Here is a 17,415-nt window from a genome sequence, read left to right as displayed (position 1 = left end):
GAGACAATCAAGAAAGAAGAGGTACAGAACAGTGAAAAAACACAAACGAAAAAGGTAATTAATATAATTGAAAATAAAATTATCTGATGTTGTTGGAATTTAACAATTTCGGCAATTTTACTTCATTATTTTATTCATTTTTTATCATTTTACCAGCAATATTATAGACCCAACAAATATGGACAACACTGAAAACACAGTTTTTCATCGAATTCGTCCATTCCGAACAGATATCCTCACCTGATCCAGCCGCGATTGCATGCACTGACCCATGTCTCTCTAAAGCTTTACTATTCAAATACACGTCCAAATTCGTTAAAACTATTGGAATTGTACCAGTCATCACCAGCTTGTCTGGCAACTTATTGCAGACACACACCATCCTATGCGTGAAGCCGTTGCTCCTCATTGCCTTTCGAATTCTCACTCGCCCACAACAGATGTATACCCTCTCGTTCTGCACTGCCCCAACTGAGGGAAAGGAACTTATCTACTTACCTGATTCATGTCCCTCATGATTGAAAAACCTCCATAAGATCTGCTCCCAGCCTCTGACGCGCCAGGCAAAATAGTGAGACAGCGTTCAGCCTGTAAACGTTTGCACCTTTTCCATTTTCAAATGTAGGATGTAGCATGCTGTCTGAAGCAGTCATCTTAGCAGCTGATCTGTCGCTGACAAACGGTGCAGGAAGGCGTGATAACTTGCTAAATATGCTGTCAAACGAAGGTTGCATAAGCAACATGAGTCATTGAGGAAAACGTGCAATTGAGTTCTGCTCTGTTGCTGACTCGAAAGCAACTGCGTTCTTCTGGTTCTGTTCGCCGAACTGAAAGTTTTTGCTGCAAACGTTTCGTTCCCTGGCTCGGGAACATCATCAGACCTGTTGGAGCCTCGTGTGAAGCGCTGCTTTGATGTTTCTTCCGGTATTTATATTGTTTTGTTCTTGCCGCTTCCGGATGTCAGTTTCAGCTGCAGTGATTTGTATATGGGGTCCCGGTCGATGTGTCTGTTGATGGATGTTCTTGCTGCTTCCGGTTGTCAGTTTCAGCTGTAGTGGTTTGTATATGGGGTCCAGGTCCATGTGTCTGTTGATGGAGTTAGGGGATGAATGCCATGCTTCTACGAATTCTCTGGCTGTTCTCTGTCTGGCTTATCCTATGATAGTGGTGTTTTCCCAGTCAAATTCATGTCCCTGGTTGTCTGAGTGTATGGCTTTAGGGATAGCTGGTCGTGTCGTTTTGTGGCTAGCTGATGTTCATGGATGCGGATTGTTAGCTGTCTTCCTGTTTGTCCTATATAGTGTTTCGTGCAGTCCTTGCATGGTATTTTGTAAACTACGTTAGTTTGGCTCATGCTGGGTATTGGGTCCTTTGTTCTAGTGAGTTGTTGTCTGAGCGTGGATGTTGGCTTGTGTGCTGTTATGAGTCCTAAGGGTCGCAGTAGTCTGGCTGTCAGTTCTGAGACGCTCCTGACGTATGGCGGAGTGGCTAGTCCTCTTGGTTGTGGCATGTCCTCGTTCCGTGGTCTATCTCTTAGGCATCTGGTGATAAAGTTTCGTGGGTATCCGGTTTTGGCGAATACCTAGTATAGATGTTCCTCTTCCTCTTTTCGCAGTTCTGGTGTACTGCAGTGTGTTGTGGCTCTTTTGAATAGTGTCCTGATGCAGCTTCGTTTGTGTGTGTTGAGGTGGTTACTTTCATAGTTTAAGACTTGGGCTGTGTGTGTTGGTTTCCTGTGCACCCTTGTGGTGAATTCTCCGTTGGGTGTTCTCTCTATTAACACGTCTAGGAATGGGAGTTAGCTATCCTTTTCCTCTTCTCGTGTGAATCGGATTCCCGTGAGTGTGGCGTTGATGATTCTGTGTGTTTTTTCTATATCTGTGTTTTTGATGATTACAAAGGTGTCATCAACATATCTGATCCAGAGTTTGGGTTGGATTTGTGGTAGGGCTGTATGCTCTAACCTATGCGTAACTGCCTCTGCTATGAGTCCCGAGATTGGTGATCCCATGGGTGTTCCGTTGATTTGTTCGTATATCTGATTGTCGAATGTAAAGTGTGTGGTGAGGCACAGGTCCAGTAGTTTAAGTATGCCGTCCTTGTTGAGAGGTTCGGCCTCCTGTGTTCTGTTATGTATGTCCAGTAGGTTGGCTATTGTTTCTCTGACTAGGGTTTTGTCAATTGAAGTGAACAGTGCCGTCACGTCGAATGATACCATAGTTTCTTCTTTGTCTGTGTGTGTATTCCTGATGATGTCCAAGAATTCCAGTGTTGATTGTATGGAGTGTTTGGATCCGCTGACTAGGTGTTTCCCTAGCCAGGGAACGAAACGTTTGCAGCAAAAACTTTCAGCTCGGCGAACAGAACCACAACAACGGATACCCGAGCTACAAATCTTCAATCAAACTTTAAACAACTGCGTTCTTCGGGAGCAGAAAGAATCCCACTGCTAGATTACAATTCAAATGCACTTGGCATAAGGTTCTCAGCAGTTTATCAGCAGCATATAACCCTAACTCCAAAGGTCTGTGAGTTTGCAGAAGCACAGTGAGCGATCATTGAAGGTACGTTTCTTCAGACGATGTTTGGCAACATGACAAAGTGCAGCTGAGCTGGTGGCATTGCGATTGAAATTGCATGCGTCCGGACATTGCGCTTAATTTTGGATATCAGAGCAAATGGTTAGCTCGAGTGTGCGCGTTCGCAAAAGTCAATGCGTTTTTTGTTGAAAAGTTTTGCAACGAAAAGAAATACCTCGGACGAGCGTGTGATTGATATCAAATCAGAAAATGAATAGCCGCCGTGATTGTGAGAACGGGCAATGTAGGCATTTGCTTTCGCGAGGTAGCTGCGTTGGTCGGTTATCTCAGCCGGTTATTCTTATTTTCCTGGATCTCTGTTACTACTTTTCACGCAACTTCCAGGGGGAATTCTTTCGCTTGTTCACCTCTTATGCGTCGACACTGGAGTTATCATGTGCCCAGCAATATCATAGAGCCATTAATAAAAGCAAATTACTGCAGATGCTGGAATCTGAAACCAAAAGAGAAAATGCTGGAAAATCTAAGCAGATCTGGCACCATCTGCAAGGAGAGAAAAGAGCTAACGTTTCGAGTATAACTGACCCTTTGTTAAAGATAAATGAAAAAAGGAATGGGGAGAATTAGGGAGCTATTTGCACCATGCTGAGAGAAGGTGAGTCAGGTCTCCAGATGCAAAGGTGATAATGACAGAGCACGGAGAGATTTAAGGGAGATGAGGAGCTGCGAATGACCAAGGCTGAAGCCAGTGCTATGTGACAAAATATGTGGGGGATGTGTGAAGCAGACTAAATGGAAAACAGGGGAGATGCGTAGCAAAGCGGGAAGAGGAGAGGAGAAACGTATTGAAAGAGTGGGAAGCGACAGAAAGAGAGACAATCAAGAAAGAAGAGGTACAGAACAGTGGAAAAACACAAATAAAAAATTTAATTAAAATAATTGAAAATAAAATTATCTGAAGTTGTTGGAATTTAACAACTTCGACAATTTTACTTCATTATTTTATTCATCTTTTTTATCATTTTACCTGCAATATCATAGAGCCAGGAGATATGGACAGCACTGAAAACACAGTTTTTGATCGAACTCGTCCAGTCCGAACATATATCCTCAACTGATCCAGCCGCGATTGCATGCACTTGACCCATGTCTCTCTAAAGCCTTCCTATTCAAATACATGTCAAAATTCCTTAAAAGTATTGGAATTGTACCAGTCATCACCAGCTTGTCTGGCAACTTATTGCAGACACGCACCATCCTCTGCATGAAGCCGTTGCTCCTCATTGACTTTCGAATTCTCACTCGCCCACAACAGATGTATACCCTCTCGTTCTGCACTGCCCCAACTGAGGGAAAGGAACTTATCTACTTACCTGATTCATGTCCTTCATGATTGAAAAACCTCCATAAGATCAGCTCCCAGCCTTTGACGCGCCAGGCAAAATAGTGAGACAGCGTTCAGCCTGTAAACGTTTGCACCTTTTCCATTTTCAAATGTAGGATGTAGCATGCTGTCTGAAGCAGTCATCTTAGCAGCTGATCTGTCGCTGACAAACGGTGCAGGAAGGCGTGATAACTTGCTAAATATGCTGTCAAACGAAGGTTGCATAATCAACATGAGTCATTGAGGAAAACGTGCAATTGAGTTCTGCGCTGTTGCTGACTCTAAAGCAACTGCGTCCTTCGGGAGCAGAAAGAATACCACTGCTAGATTACAATTCAAATGCACTTGGCATAAGGTTCTCAGCAGTTTATCAGCAGCGTATAACCTAACTCCAAAGGTCTGTGAGTTTACAGAAGCACAGTGAGCGATCGTTGAAGGTACGTTTCTCCAGACGATGTTTGGCAACATGACAAAGTGCAGCTGAGCTGGTGGCATTGCGATTGAAATTGCATGCGTCCGGACATTGCGCTTAATTTTGGATATTAGAGCAAGTGGATAGCTCGAGTGTGCGCGTTCGGAAAAGTCAATGCTTTTTTTTGTTGAAAAGTTTTGCAAAGAAAGGAAATACCTCAGACGAGCGTGCGATCGATATCAAATCAGAAAATGAATAGCCGCCGTGATTGTGAGCACGGGCAATGTTGCCATTTGCTTTGGCAGTGCAGCTGGGTTGGTCGGTTAGCTCAGCCGGTTACAGCGTGGTACTAATAACGTCAAAGCTGTGGGTTCAATCCCCACACTGGCCATTTGAAGCGCTCGCGTCGTTAGCTACGGGGCGCCAAGGTCAGTCGTGGCTTCTAATTTCACCGCCTGCAAGAACTTGTCACATGATCGATTCCGATGTGTGTTCATTCGAAAGCTGACTGCCGCTGTCTTGGCAACTCGTTGGTCCCATGCCGGATCTCAGCTGCGTTGCTGTATTTCCAAAAGAAGTGAACCACGAAATCACCAAGCAGAAAGCCTCGCCAGCGCAATTAAACATTTGACAGGGATAGACGCACAAGTCGATCGCCGTACCCTTGATGTCTCTTGGATGTTTTCTGCAGCCAATCAATCAGTCTCAATTGTTTTCACAAAGAAATGCAAAACATGAAATATATGCAGTATTCAGTCGACCTGTCACGGTCTCGGTGGAGAACCAGAGTTCAGGCTTCAATTCAAATCAAAGATTCGTTCTTCTTATTTTCCTGGATCTCTGTTACTACTTTTCACGCGACTTCCAGATGGAATCCATTCGCTTGTTCATCACTTATGCATCGACACTGGAGTTATCATGTCCCCAGCAATATCATAGAGCCATTAATAGAAGCAAATTGCTGCAGATGCTGGAATCTGAAACCAAAACAGAAAATGCTGGAAAATCTTAGCAGATCTGGCACCATCTGCAAGGAGAGAAAAGAGCTAACGTTTCGAGTATAACTGACCCTTTGTTAAAGATAAATAAAAAACGAATGGGGAGAAATAGGGAGCTATTTACACCACGCTGAGAGAAGGTGAGTCAGGTCTCCAGATGCAAAGGTGATAATGACAGAGCACGGAGAGATTAAACGGAGATTAAGAGCTGCGAATGACCAAGGCTGAAGCCAGTGCTATGTGACAAAATATGTGACAAAACAGTGAACAAACACAAATAATAAAGGTAATTAAAATAATTGAACACAAAATTTTCTGAAGTTGTTGGAATTTAACAACTTCACTTCATTATATTATTCATCTTTTTTATCATTGTACCTGAAGTATCATAGAGCCAACAGATATGGCTGCAATTGACGAACAAAGCACTTTCTGCCCAGTTTCGAACTGGGGAACCTTTCGCGAGTAAGGCGAACGTGATGACCACTACACTACAGAAACCAGCCTCCGCCAGCCGCGCTGCGGCTCTGTGGCACCCAGCACTGAAATGTGAAGACATTCTCCGTTTCACCTTTCATTTTCCAACAGCTCGTTGTCATCCAGGGTAATTGACATCTTGAAAACACTGCAGAAACGCATGACTTCCTTACTTTTGCTCCGACTGACCATACGTCGTGAAATTTTCCCAGATCCTCAGTTGAGGATCCTCCATGGTCCCACTCCGACTCGCACAGCTGCTGGGATGTGCACGGCTGCAATGTCAATTTCGCAGTAGGTAATGAAAGCCAATCAATCAGGACAAAAATCAATAGTGTGCTGAGTCTATCTTCTCAGACTCTTTACACCCACAAATGTATCTGTGACTGCGTGAGAACATATGTTCGGTTATGATTTGGTCAAATCACCATGAGCTGCTTGACATTACTTCAATTTCGATTCTTGCTTTGCTAAATGATTTCACCCATTGCTCGAAACAGGACAACTTTCACGTTGACACGGAACACGAAACACACCGGACTACAGGGAAAATGCACAAAGCTGAGCAGGCCGTGTTCCACATCATACCGTGCAGCATCGTTTCAGTCACTGTGTCTGTTCGAGATGCCACTTTCCTTGCCTTTTACCTTAACCGTGCAATTTGCTGCAGAGATGTTCACACCTGGACATGTGCCACATGGATATCAACTGAGTTGGAAACCTGTGTGGGAATCGACAAGGAGCGACTCAATAAATCTTGCTAAACTCCATGGTGCTTATCAGAAATGCAGTTTCTGTCCAAGTCAATCGAAAAGGCAGTTTCTGAAGATCGTAACAGAAGTTACTGCTCACCCCACCCCCACTCCGGAAGAGGTGATAACTGCCCTTGAGTGCTTTTTGTTCTCGATGTGATGAGCTCTCACGCCTGAGTCACCTTCACGTCTCTTGTCGCTGAGTGACTCACAAAGAAGGAGTTTCACCAGAGCTGCAACTGCCTCACTTTCCCACTCGCTCTCCCCGTTAACATTTTCCTGCTCGTCAGTGATTTAATGAAAACCAAAAGGATGGGATGTCATTCTGTAGCCTCTCTGCCGATTCCTCCGTTTCAGTACCAACACGGCTTACATCTCGGGGCTCACCTTAATACTAGCGACGTTATGAAAGCACAAGTCCAAATGTTCCTCTGAGAGTGCAATTTCTTTCATTGCTGTTCCTGACTGAATGAGTCACTAACGAGCGAACTGAACTTAACCATAATTCAGCACCTCTGCTGCCAATTCTCGCACGTTCAATAACGACAGACAGCTTCCAAATGAGGTCTTTCAGATACGACTTTGGGCTACATTTGACAGACAGACTAGTTCAGGAATCTGTGGTGTACTGTGACACCAGCGCGTCAGCTTCTTCCTTGTCTTTGAACCGGCCCGCCTGCACAAGGAATGCAAACGTGGTACTGCTTTTGGTGAAAGATTCAGAACACGGTAACTACACTCTGAAGCAGAATGCCATATGATCAGACCCGGGCTGGAGAAAAACTTTACAATGCTTTGCAAACTAATTTAATGGAATTGCATCACATTTCACAAAGAGAGCAGATTTGTTCGAGCATTTTCGAAGGCAGGTTTGCAGATGGGAGAGTGAGCAAGAAAGCTCCGTTCTTGTCCGTGTAAAAGGCTACAAATGAAGAGTAAAGCAGTTTTTGCCCAGTTTCGAACTGCGGACTTTTCGCGCGTGAGGCGAACGTGATGACCACTACACTACAGAAACTGGCCCCAGCCGGGCCCTTTGCGGCTCTGTGGCATCCAGCACTGAAAGTTGAAGCCATTCTACGTTTCACCTTTCTTTTTCCAATAGCTCGTTTTTATCCAGGGTAATTGACATCTTGAGTAAGTAAAAAAAATAGAAGTGAAATCAGTGACAAAATATAGACAAGGATGTCGTCAATGTTTGGACTGTAGAGTGAAGTGGATTAGGCTGGGACAACTTTCCCGGCAGCATAACAGCTGCGACATGATTTTATGGAATGGATTTCAACTGAGTATTTACGTGTTTTACCCAAGCTAGGGTGAGTTGTAAACTCGAGAGCATGGGTTTAAGTTGAGAGGTCTGAAATTGACGAAGGACCCCGAGGCACATTTCCCACACACAAGGTTATGGGTGTATGGAATGAGCTAGCAGAGGGAGTGGAGGAGGCTATTGCACTCACAAAATTGCAATGGTAATCGGATGAGTTTCTGGATATGATGGGTTTAGAGGGATTGAGGCCAAATGCTGTAGAACGGGACTTGTTTAATTTTGGTTATGTGGTGAGCATGGATGAGATACACCGAAGTATCTGTTTTCACGCGGTGTATCCCAATAACCTTGTGTTGCTTACACCGGTTTTAAAGGATTACTTTTCAGTGGAGCTTGCCGTCGCAGTCTGTGGCACAATCATTTAGTCTGTTCGACTGCTCACGGGAAAGGTAGTATTGTGAAACACTGCAGAAACGAACGACTTCCTTACTTTTGATCCGACTGATCATACTTCGTCAAATTTTCCCAGATCCTCAGTTGAGGATCATCCATGGTCCCTCTCCGACTCGCACAGCTGCTGGGATGTGCCCGGCTACAATGTTAATTTCGCAGCAGATAATGAAAGCCCATCAATACGGAAAAAAAACAATAGTAAACTGAGACTATCTTCTCAGACTCTTGTCAGCGACAAATATATCTGTGACTGCGTGAGAATATATGTTCGGTTATGATTTGGTCAAATCACCATGAGCTGCTTGACATTACTTCAATTTCGATTCTTGCTTTGATGAATGATTTCACCCATTGCTCGAAACAGGACAACGTTCACGTTTACACGGAACACCAAACACACCGGACTACAGGGAAAATGCACAAAGCTGAGCAGGCCGTGTTCCACATCATACCGTGCAGCATCGTTTCAGTCACTGTGTCTGTTCGAGATGCCACTTTCCTTGCCTTTTACCTTAACCGTGCAATTTACTGCAGAGATGTTCACACCTGGACATGAGCCACATGGATATCAACTGAGTTGGAAACCTGTGTGGGAATCGACAAGAAGCGAATCAATAAATTTTGCTAAACTCCATGGTGCTTATTAGAAATGCAGTTTCTGTCCAAGTCACTCGAAAAGGCAGTTTCTGAACATAGTAATAGAAGTTACTGCTCACCCCACCCCAACTCCGACAGACGTGCTAACTGCCCTTGAGTGCTTTTTGTTCTCGATGTGAAGAGCTCTCACGCATGAATCACCTTCACGTCTCTTGTTGCTGAGTGACTCACAAAGAAGGAATTTCACCAGAGCTGCAACTGCCTCACTTTCCCACTCGCTCTCCCCGTTTACATTTTCCTGCTCGTCAGTGATTTAAAGAAAACCAAAAGGATGCGATGTCATTCTGTAGCCTCTCTGTCGATTCCTCCGTTTCAGTTCCAACACGGCTTAGATCTCGGGACGCACCTTAATACTAGCGACGTTATGAAAACACAAGTCCAAATGTTCCTCTGAGAGTGTAATTTCTTTCATTGCTGGTGCTGATTGAATGAGAAACTAACGAGCGAACTGATCCAAACCATGATTCAGCACCTCTGCTGCCAATTCTCGCACTTTGAATAACGACAGACAGCTTCCAAATGAGGTCTTTCAGATACGACTTTGGGCTACATTTGACAGACAGACTAGTTCAGGAATCCGTGGTGTACTGTGACACCAGCGCGTCAGCTTGTTCCCTGTCTTTGAACCGGCCCGCCTGCGCAAGGAATGCAAACGCGGTACTGCTTTTGGTGGAAGATTCAGAACGCGGTAACTACACTCTGAATCAGAATGTCATATGATCAGACCCGGGTTGGAGAAAAACTTTACAATGCTTTGCAAACTGATTTAATGGAATTGCATCACATTTCACAAAGAGAGCAGATTTGTTCGAGCATTTTCGAAGGCAGGTTTGCAGATGGGAAAGCAAGAAAGAAAGCTCCGTTCTTGTCCGTGTAAAAGGCTACAAATGAAGAGTAAAGCAGTCTCTGCCCAGTTTCGAACTGGGGACCTTTCGTGGGTGAGGCGAACGTGATGATCACGACACCACAGAAACAAGCCGCGGCCGCCCGTCCAGCGGCTCAGTGGTGTCCAGCACTGAAAGTTGAAGCCATTCTTCGTTTTATCGTTCAGTTTCCAACAGCTCGTTGTTGTCCAGCGTAATTGACATTTTGAAAACTTTAAAAAAAGACACGAGAAATTGATGACAAAATAATGACAAGGATGTCGTTAATGCTTGGACCGTTGGGCGAGGTGGAATAGGCTAGGACAATGAACAAAAATCTTCAAGAGCTCGATAGGACAGATCCAGTAAGGATGGATGTGCTCCTAGGCTGGTGTGCCTGGAATAAAATAAACAGTAACTATGGTATCTTTACCCAGCATCCCCTTTAGCTGCATCAATGTTGAAGATTTATTTGCTGCTGTAATTCCACTCTCTCGATCACTCCCATTTTTCACTGCTGTAATGTTTATGACTGCAAATGTATAAGATTTAATTTAATCCATCCCAAAACCTCTCTGTGCCTGTGTCTCACTTGCGTTCACCGAGATGCTCATTCAATCTGACCTCTTTGCAAACCCTGCTCTGATATTTCCTTAATGGGCTCAGAATTAATTATTCACAGAATTGTTACTGCACAAAAGGAGGCTGATTGGCTGATCAGCTCTCCAAAGGATCACCTCACTGAATGCCATTCTTCTCCCTTTACCCCATAAACCTTCCCATTCGTCCTCTTCCAATAACACAGGCGAGTTCACAACTAACCACAGCGATCGGATTTATTTTGTTTGTTCCTGGGATCACGGCATTACTTGCTAGGGCAGCAGTTGTCATCCATTCTAACTGCCCAGGAGATGGTTCAGAGTCAACACCCATTATTCAGGGTCTGGATTCACATGTCGGCTGGATCAGGTCAGAATTAACACAGTTTCCCAGTCCCAATGACATGAAGAGTTGACTTCTGGTCTACTAACTTATTTCTGAAATGATAATGAATAATGTTTGTCTTTGATTAAACGTGCAAGACAAAAATGCGTTTTATTCTGATTCAGTACGTCCTCCAGTTTCTCTCAGTTGCTATTGACAGCCTCAATCCCCTGCACCAGAACCTGTTCCAGAGAGTGTTACAGAAACAGCAGAATGGTCAGCTGCAGCTGGTCACCTGACCGGTCACTGGACCCAACGGTTCACTCTCCACAGATGCTGCCAGATCTGTGACTTTTCCAGCAATTACTGTTTTTGATCCTGATTTCCCAGCATTTGCAGATGTTTTGTTTTTGAATATTGATCTTGTCTGTTGGAGAGGAGTTTACTGATGAGTTTTGAGAGTTTTGAACATTGCAACTCAGGCCACAAATCAGCCATGATCTATTGAATGGCAGAGTAGGATTGAAGGGCTGAATGGTCACCTCCTGTTCCAATGAAAGTTATTCATCTGCAGCTTGTGGTAACATTTCCCCTCACTGCTCACTTCACATCCATGTCTAACACACTGTTTCTGACTGAACAAACCTCCCGGGTTTGAAGTAAACCTGCTAATGTTCAGTGGCTCTCTCTCCTGCCATCCGGGTTTAACTCTCATCATGTAATGCTGTCACGCTTAACTGCGGGAATGCCCACAAAGGATTCATTCTGGAGTCTGCATCCCCTGGGATAGAAAAATCGTGTTTATTTCCTTCTTCCTATTTCATTTTGGCTATTGAACTCTCGGTTTCAATCCATTCCCCCGTCATGCTCTTCAACATGCCCATGTGGGTGGACTCGAGGCAGCTGGCACCTGAGATTGTGGGGGGAGGCAGATTCAATCAGGAATTCGGTAAAACACTCGGACAATGACATATCCATCTGATTTTCGACTCAGACAGATAGAAAGAAACATGGACATTTAGATAGCACCTTTGTTGATCTGGGGCAATGAAGCATGCTTCCAACCCAAATATTTCAACTTCAAATCTCTGAAAATATAGGCACAACACTTCCTACTTGTACCAGGTTGTCTCTGAGCCTCCTCTTTTCTTAAGAAAAGAGTTTTAAGCTGTTAAGCCTTTCCTGGTGATTATAACCTCTGTTTCTGTCAGATTTGTGACTGAACCTTTGTTTTTCTGTTCCTTGTAAGTGATGCTAGTACCAGAAACAGTTCCTAACTTGTGAGTGGTTTCAGTTGGAGTATTTATATTTACACGTTCATTCCCACCCTCACAGACAGTGCGAAATTGATGTAAAACAGAAGTAAAGGATTGAGTGAGCACCCACAGAAACACAGAAGGCAGCATGTGTACTTGAGCTGAATGAACCTGGCCTTAGGAAAATGTGACAACAATCACAACTAGTTAGAATCACAGAATCCCTGAGCCACACAAAGAGACTATTCGCTCCATCGAGTCTGCAATGACCTGCTGTCCCACCCTACCTCCATAACCCAACATGTACCATGGCTAACCCAACCCACCTAACCTTTACACTACAGGCCATGTTAGCACGGCCAATCCAGCAAACCTGCACATCTGTGGGAGGGTGACAGATGATGTCTAAGTGCTCAGGATTGTGAATGAAGGCTCACAAATACTTAACTCTGACACAAATCCTCTTTGTTTTCAAAATAAAATCTGGGGGAAACTGCAACCGGAAAGATTTCCGATTATCTCATGAGGAAGAGAATTCAAAACTCGTGCCATTGACCCAGGGGCACAGTGAAGTCACGGAGGTCAGAGAACCATCAGAAATTTAACAAGTTGTGAGCATGGTGGGAGTGAGACAAGGACAAAAAGAGAGTCTGTCACACGGGGGGAAGGCAGGAGAGATTAAACAGCAGAAATGGTCGTCCCTCAAGGTCATGAGGAATGGAGTTAGGGCGGGGAAAGAAAGGAAATAAAGTGAGCAGCTGTCAAGGAAATACATTGAAAAAACAGATTATAACAACATAGAGGGCAGAGTCCGCAATCTGAAATTGTTGCTCTCATTGGTGAGTACAGAACGCTGTAAAGCCTGGGTCATTCTATTACAGCCATGACATGCAGGATAGGCCAAGTGGCCTCGATCTGTGCTGTAACTTCCTGATAAATTTATTCTGACATTTGGAATTCAGGTCGGATGATGTTCATAAATTCTCAAATTGGACTCGAGTTTAATATTCTGGAGAAATGTTAAATAAATCACAATGATCCCATTCTGCAAACTTTAGTCCACAGCCCTGTGTGCTCCAGCATCTCAGTTACATCCATGTCCTTTTATTCTAATGTGATGCTGGTTACTGCCTCTGCCACCCCATCAGTGAGTTCCTGTTCCCAACGATCTCCGAGTGAAATGAATTCTCCCCTCCCCTTCTTTCTCAGAATTAGTTTCAATCTAAATCCTCCAGTTTCTGACCTCTCTGTTAATGAATAGCTCCTTCCTATCCACTCGATCTGGATTCCTCAGCATTTTATCACTTCAATTAAATCACAGCTCATCCTCCTCGGAAATCATCCCCAGCCTATCCAACTTTTCCTCATAGCACAAATTTTCCAGTTGTAGAAACATTCTGATCAGTCTCCTCTGTACCCTGTCTGGCGTGATCACACCAACCCTGGAATTTGGGGATCAGAATTGTGTTCAGTACTTTAACGAGTGTTCCTGACATTTCCAGTGTCACCTCCGTGTTCTTGTGGTTGACGCTCAGACAAGAAGTGTCCTGGTTTTCCCACATGGAACTGGATGTGCACTCCATGGGGCTGGGATTCCCACAAAGTGTTTATTTGTTGAATAATCCTAAATTAATTTCAGATTAAGACAAGATTATCAGCTACCCACCAATCAATTTCTTCCATTATACTCAAGTCACCTTACTTTTTTAAAATTTCCTTAAAATTTTTATTATCTAAACACAACAGGCTTTAATTTGCTGATCAAGCTTTCAGATGTCTCCACTGTTACAATCACTTGAAGATTGTCTTTACCTTCAGCTACATTGGTGAATTGAACATTGATTGTAAATATATGAATATCAAACGGACTTGAGTTTTAAGATAATTAATCCAGTCTGATGTTCCTTTTGGTTAATATCTTGAAGAGAACTGTCCTCAGAACTCCAGCTGTGCTCTGATTTCATTCACAGCTGGATGTGGTTGGACTGCAGATCTTAGATCTGTTGTTTCCCGGATTGCTTCGCTCTATCTATCACTTGCCACTTATGCTGTTTGGAACACAAGTAGTCCTCTTTGGTAACCTCATCAGGTTAATACCTCATTTTTAGGTATTCATGCTGCTGTTACTGGCATGCCCTCCTGAATTCTCTCATTTGAACGAGAATTGATCCTCTGATTCGATGGTAAGAGGTAAATTGGGGTATATGCTGGGCCATGATTCTGTAAGTTTTGTTGGAGTACAATTCTACTGCTGTTGTTGGAAGGAAAGAGCTAAACTCTTACACTGTTGGTCCCATATACTACATGCAGTATCATGAACACTGATAGGCCAAGACATGAAATACGAGCAACACTGTACAATGATGCAGGATCACAACTGCAGCAAGGGGAGTTTAAGATCCAACCCGACATAGGAGTAGGGAAAGAAGCAGCTGATCAGATTGTCTCATTCATTGTCATAAAGAGACTCTATGAGATTATTGCACTCTTGGGGGTAAGGATGGACGAGGTTGGGGAGATGGAGAGCCCTTCAAAAGAAAGTAATCTTCCTGAGCGTTGTGAAAATGAATTGATTGTCATGCATTTAACAGAAAGCTAATTGAAACTCTTTTTATCACCAAAAGATAAGAAGACTGATGGTGCTTCCAATCATCACCAGAAACAAACCCCAGAATACATGGTGCGGAGATGGATGTCAATTGCCAATCAACATCCAACTCCTGCAATCATTGTGCAAACTTACATGTGATGAACCAGTTCTGATGAACCAGAAAATCACTGTTCACTCTGTGCAGATGGACAGCGATGTGGGGAAGGATTGGCCGAGTGGTATTGTCGTGAGACAGTTAATCTAAAACGCAAGAGTGTGTTCTGGAGACCTGGGTTCAAAGCCTGCTGCAGCCGTTTGGGGATATTTCAATTCAATAAAAAAAAACTTGTGAATTTACAGTCTCATGGTGACCATTAATAGATTGTCAGGGAAAAACCCATCTACCCTTTCAGGAAGGAAGTTGCCATCCTTACTTGTTCTGGCCTGCATTGTGACTGCAGACCCTCTTACCTGCCCTCTGGGCAATCAGGGATGGGCAGGAAATGCTGTCAGGCAATCCACATGTGTGGCTGCAAGAGGTTCTATTTTGAGATACAGTCAGCCTCCCCCTTTCTGAGGTGTTCTGTCTGTATTCTAAGAGTATAGGCCTTCAGTTGATGAAATAAGGCCTTTGGCAAGGAATGTTTAACCATTGGAACCGCAAAGTGTCCGGAAAGAGAAGCAAAAGTTATGGAACTGGCCCCTCTGTGGTATTTTAACTTCCTCATTCTGATCAGGAATCTGTTGACCAGAATTGAATGTAATGACTGACTGCGACCAAACTAGAGTCTTGTCAAGGGTCAGCATCTTTTCTGTGAGTTTATTATCATTCCCCCATTAATGAAGCCAAGCATCCATTTGTTTTACTCAAACCAGTTTATGTTTTCTCTCCTTTAATGATTGGTACACATTGTCTCCCATTGCTGCTGTCGTGCTCTCTGTTTCTGTGTCATTCAAATATATATTCCCTTTTGACATTGCTTCTCTCAAAATGCATCAACTTACTGTGTGTTCTAAAGAAGAGCCATATTCCACTCAAAATATTATCTCTCGCTCCACACATTCTATCTGCTGGAAAACAGAACAGTACAGCACCGGAATAATTGGCCCAACATGAGTGTGCGGATCATGAGGCCATTCCAAACTAATTCCCCCTGCCTGTACATGGTCCATATCACTGCCAGCCCATGCCTGATTATGTGCCCACCCAAATGCCTCTTAAAAGTTGTGATTTTTTTCCTGCTTTTCCTATCTCTCAGGAAAGTAATTCTTGTCACTTACCGCCTTCTGCATAAGAAACTTGTCTGACACAACTGCCTTTAAACTTGCACATGTTGTTGGAAATGCTCAGCAGATCATGCAGCATCTGTGAAGAAAAATCAGTTCATGTTTCGGGTCTGGTCACCTTTCCTCAGAAACGTTAACTTTAATTTATCTTCATAGAAGCTGCTAGACCTGCTGAACTTTTCCCGAAAATGTTTCTGCTTGTGTTTTACAGCATCTGCAGTTGTTTCAGTTTTCGTTTCCTTTAAACTTGCCCCCACTCCCCTTAAATCTATGACCTGTAGAATTTGCCATTTCAACTTGGAAAAAGATTGAGATTTTTCACTTTGTCTGAGCCTTTCGGATCACCCGCAGCCACTGACTTCCCCAAGACAAAAATCCAAGTCTTTCCAACCTCTCCCAATCCAGGCAACATCCTGGTAAACCTTTTCTCACGCTATCCAAAGCCTGCACATCCTCCTTTTTATGTATTGATCAAAACCACACAATTCTCCAAAGGTGGCCTAATGACAGTTTTATATTCACTCCCCTGACAGAAGAAGGCATGCCTGCCATCCACCTCCTTCACCACTTTCAGGGAGCTGTGAACTTGCCCTTGAAGATCCCTCTGTATATCCATGCTGCTGAGAGCCCTTCGGTTTAGTGAATACATTCCTCTTGCAATGAGTCTCCCAAAATACATCACCTCACACTTGTCCAGATTAAAATCTGTTTTTGTATGGGTTTTCCAACTGATCTCTTTCTTGCTGTATCCTTTGACAACATTCACAACTTCATCAATTTGTACCATCTAGAAACTTGCTAATTAAATCGTTTACATTTCCATGCTAATCATTGATATATGTTACAGACAATAGCTATTGCATTTCGGATCCTTGTGAAACAACACTGAACACAGAACTCCAGCCAGCAGCATGCTGTGGAAGGAACATTTTTCATTTAGTCAGTCAGTCGGAAAGCATTTCAAGTATTGGTGGGGCACTAGATGTTCCAAGATATTCACAATCCTGGTGAAAACACCCTAGAGCAGATTTTCAGTTCTGTGTATTCTACCTGGGACTCCCCCACATCCATGTATAAAGCAATGAACATTATCTCCTGCTGTGGAAGGACAACCTGTGTTGGTCTGAGCATGAACACAGAGTAGATTCACCTTAATGATAATACAACCCCTGAAGACAAATAACCAGAACAACTTAAGCAAGTACAAAAAAATGTGTTATGGCATAGAACGGGGCTCATCAAAGCCAAGCTGGCTCTCTGTAGCAGAATCCCTTATTCTCATTCTCCAACTGCCCCCAAAACCCAGAACGTTTATTTCTCTCAGATCTGATATAATCGTATTTGTTAATCATTGACCATCTCTACTTGCACCACCATAATAGGCAGCATGTTCTGCATATTTCCAGTCAGTACAGTCAACGGGAACATTTGCTCATCTCCCACTTTCTGAAAAGTTATATCTTAGCTTAAATTTTGAACCATCACCTATCAAGTGCGATTTATTTTATTGTCTGGTCTATCTGGATGTGTTATAATCTTATCCATTTTATTCTATCAA

This window comes from Hemiscyllium ocellatum, unplaced genomic scaffold, assembly GCF_020745735.1.
Source record: "Hemiscyllium ocellatum isolate sHemOce1 unplaced genomic scaffold, sHemOce1.pat.X.cur. scaffold_212_pat_ctg1, whole genome shotgun sequence".
NCBI lineage: Eukaryota > Metazoa > Chordata > Chondrichthyes > Orectolobiformes > Hemiscylliidae > Hemiscyllium > Hemiscyllium ocellatum.
The sequence above is the reverse complement of the archived record's forward strand: the minus strand, read 5'-3'. Positions refer to the sequence as shown.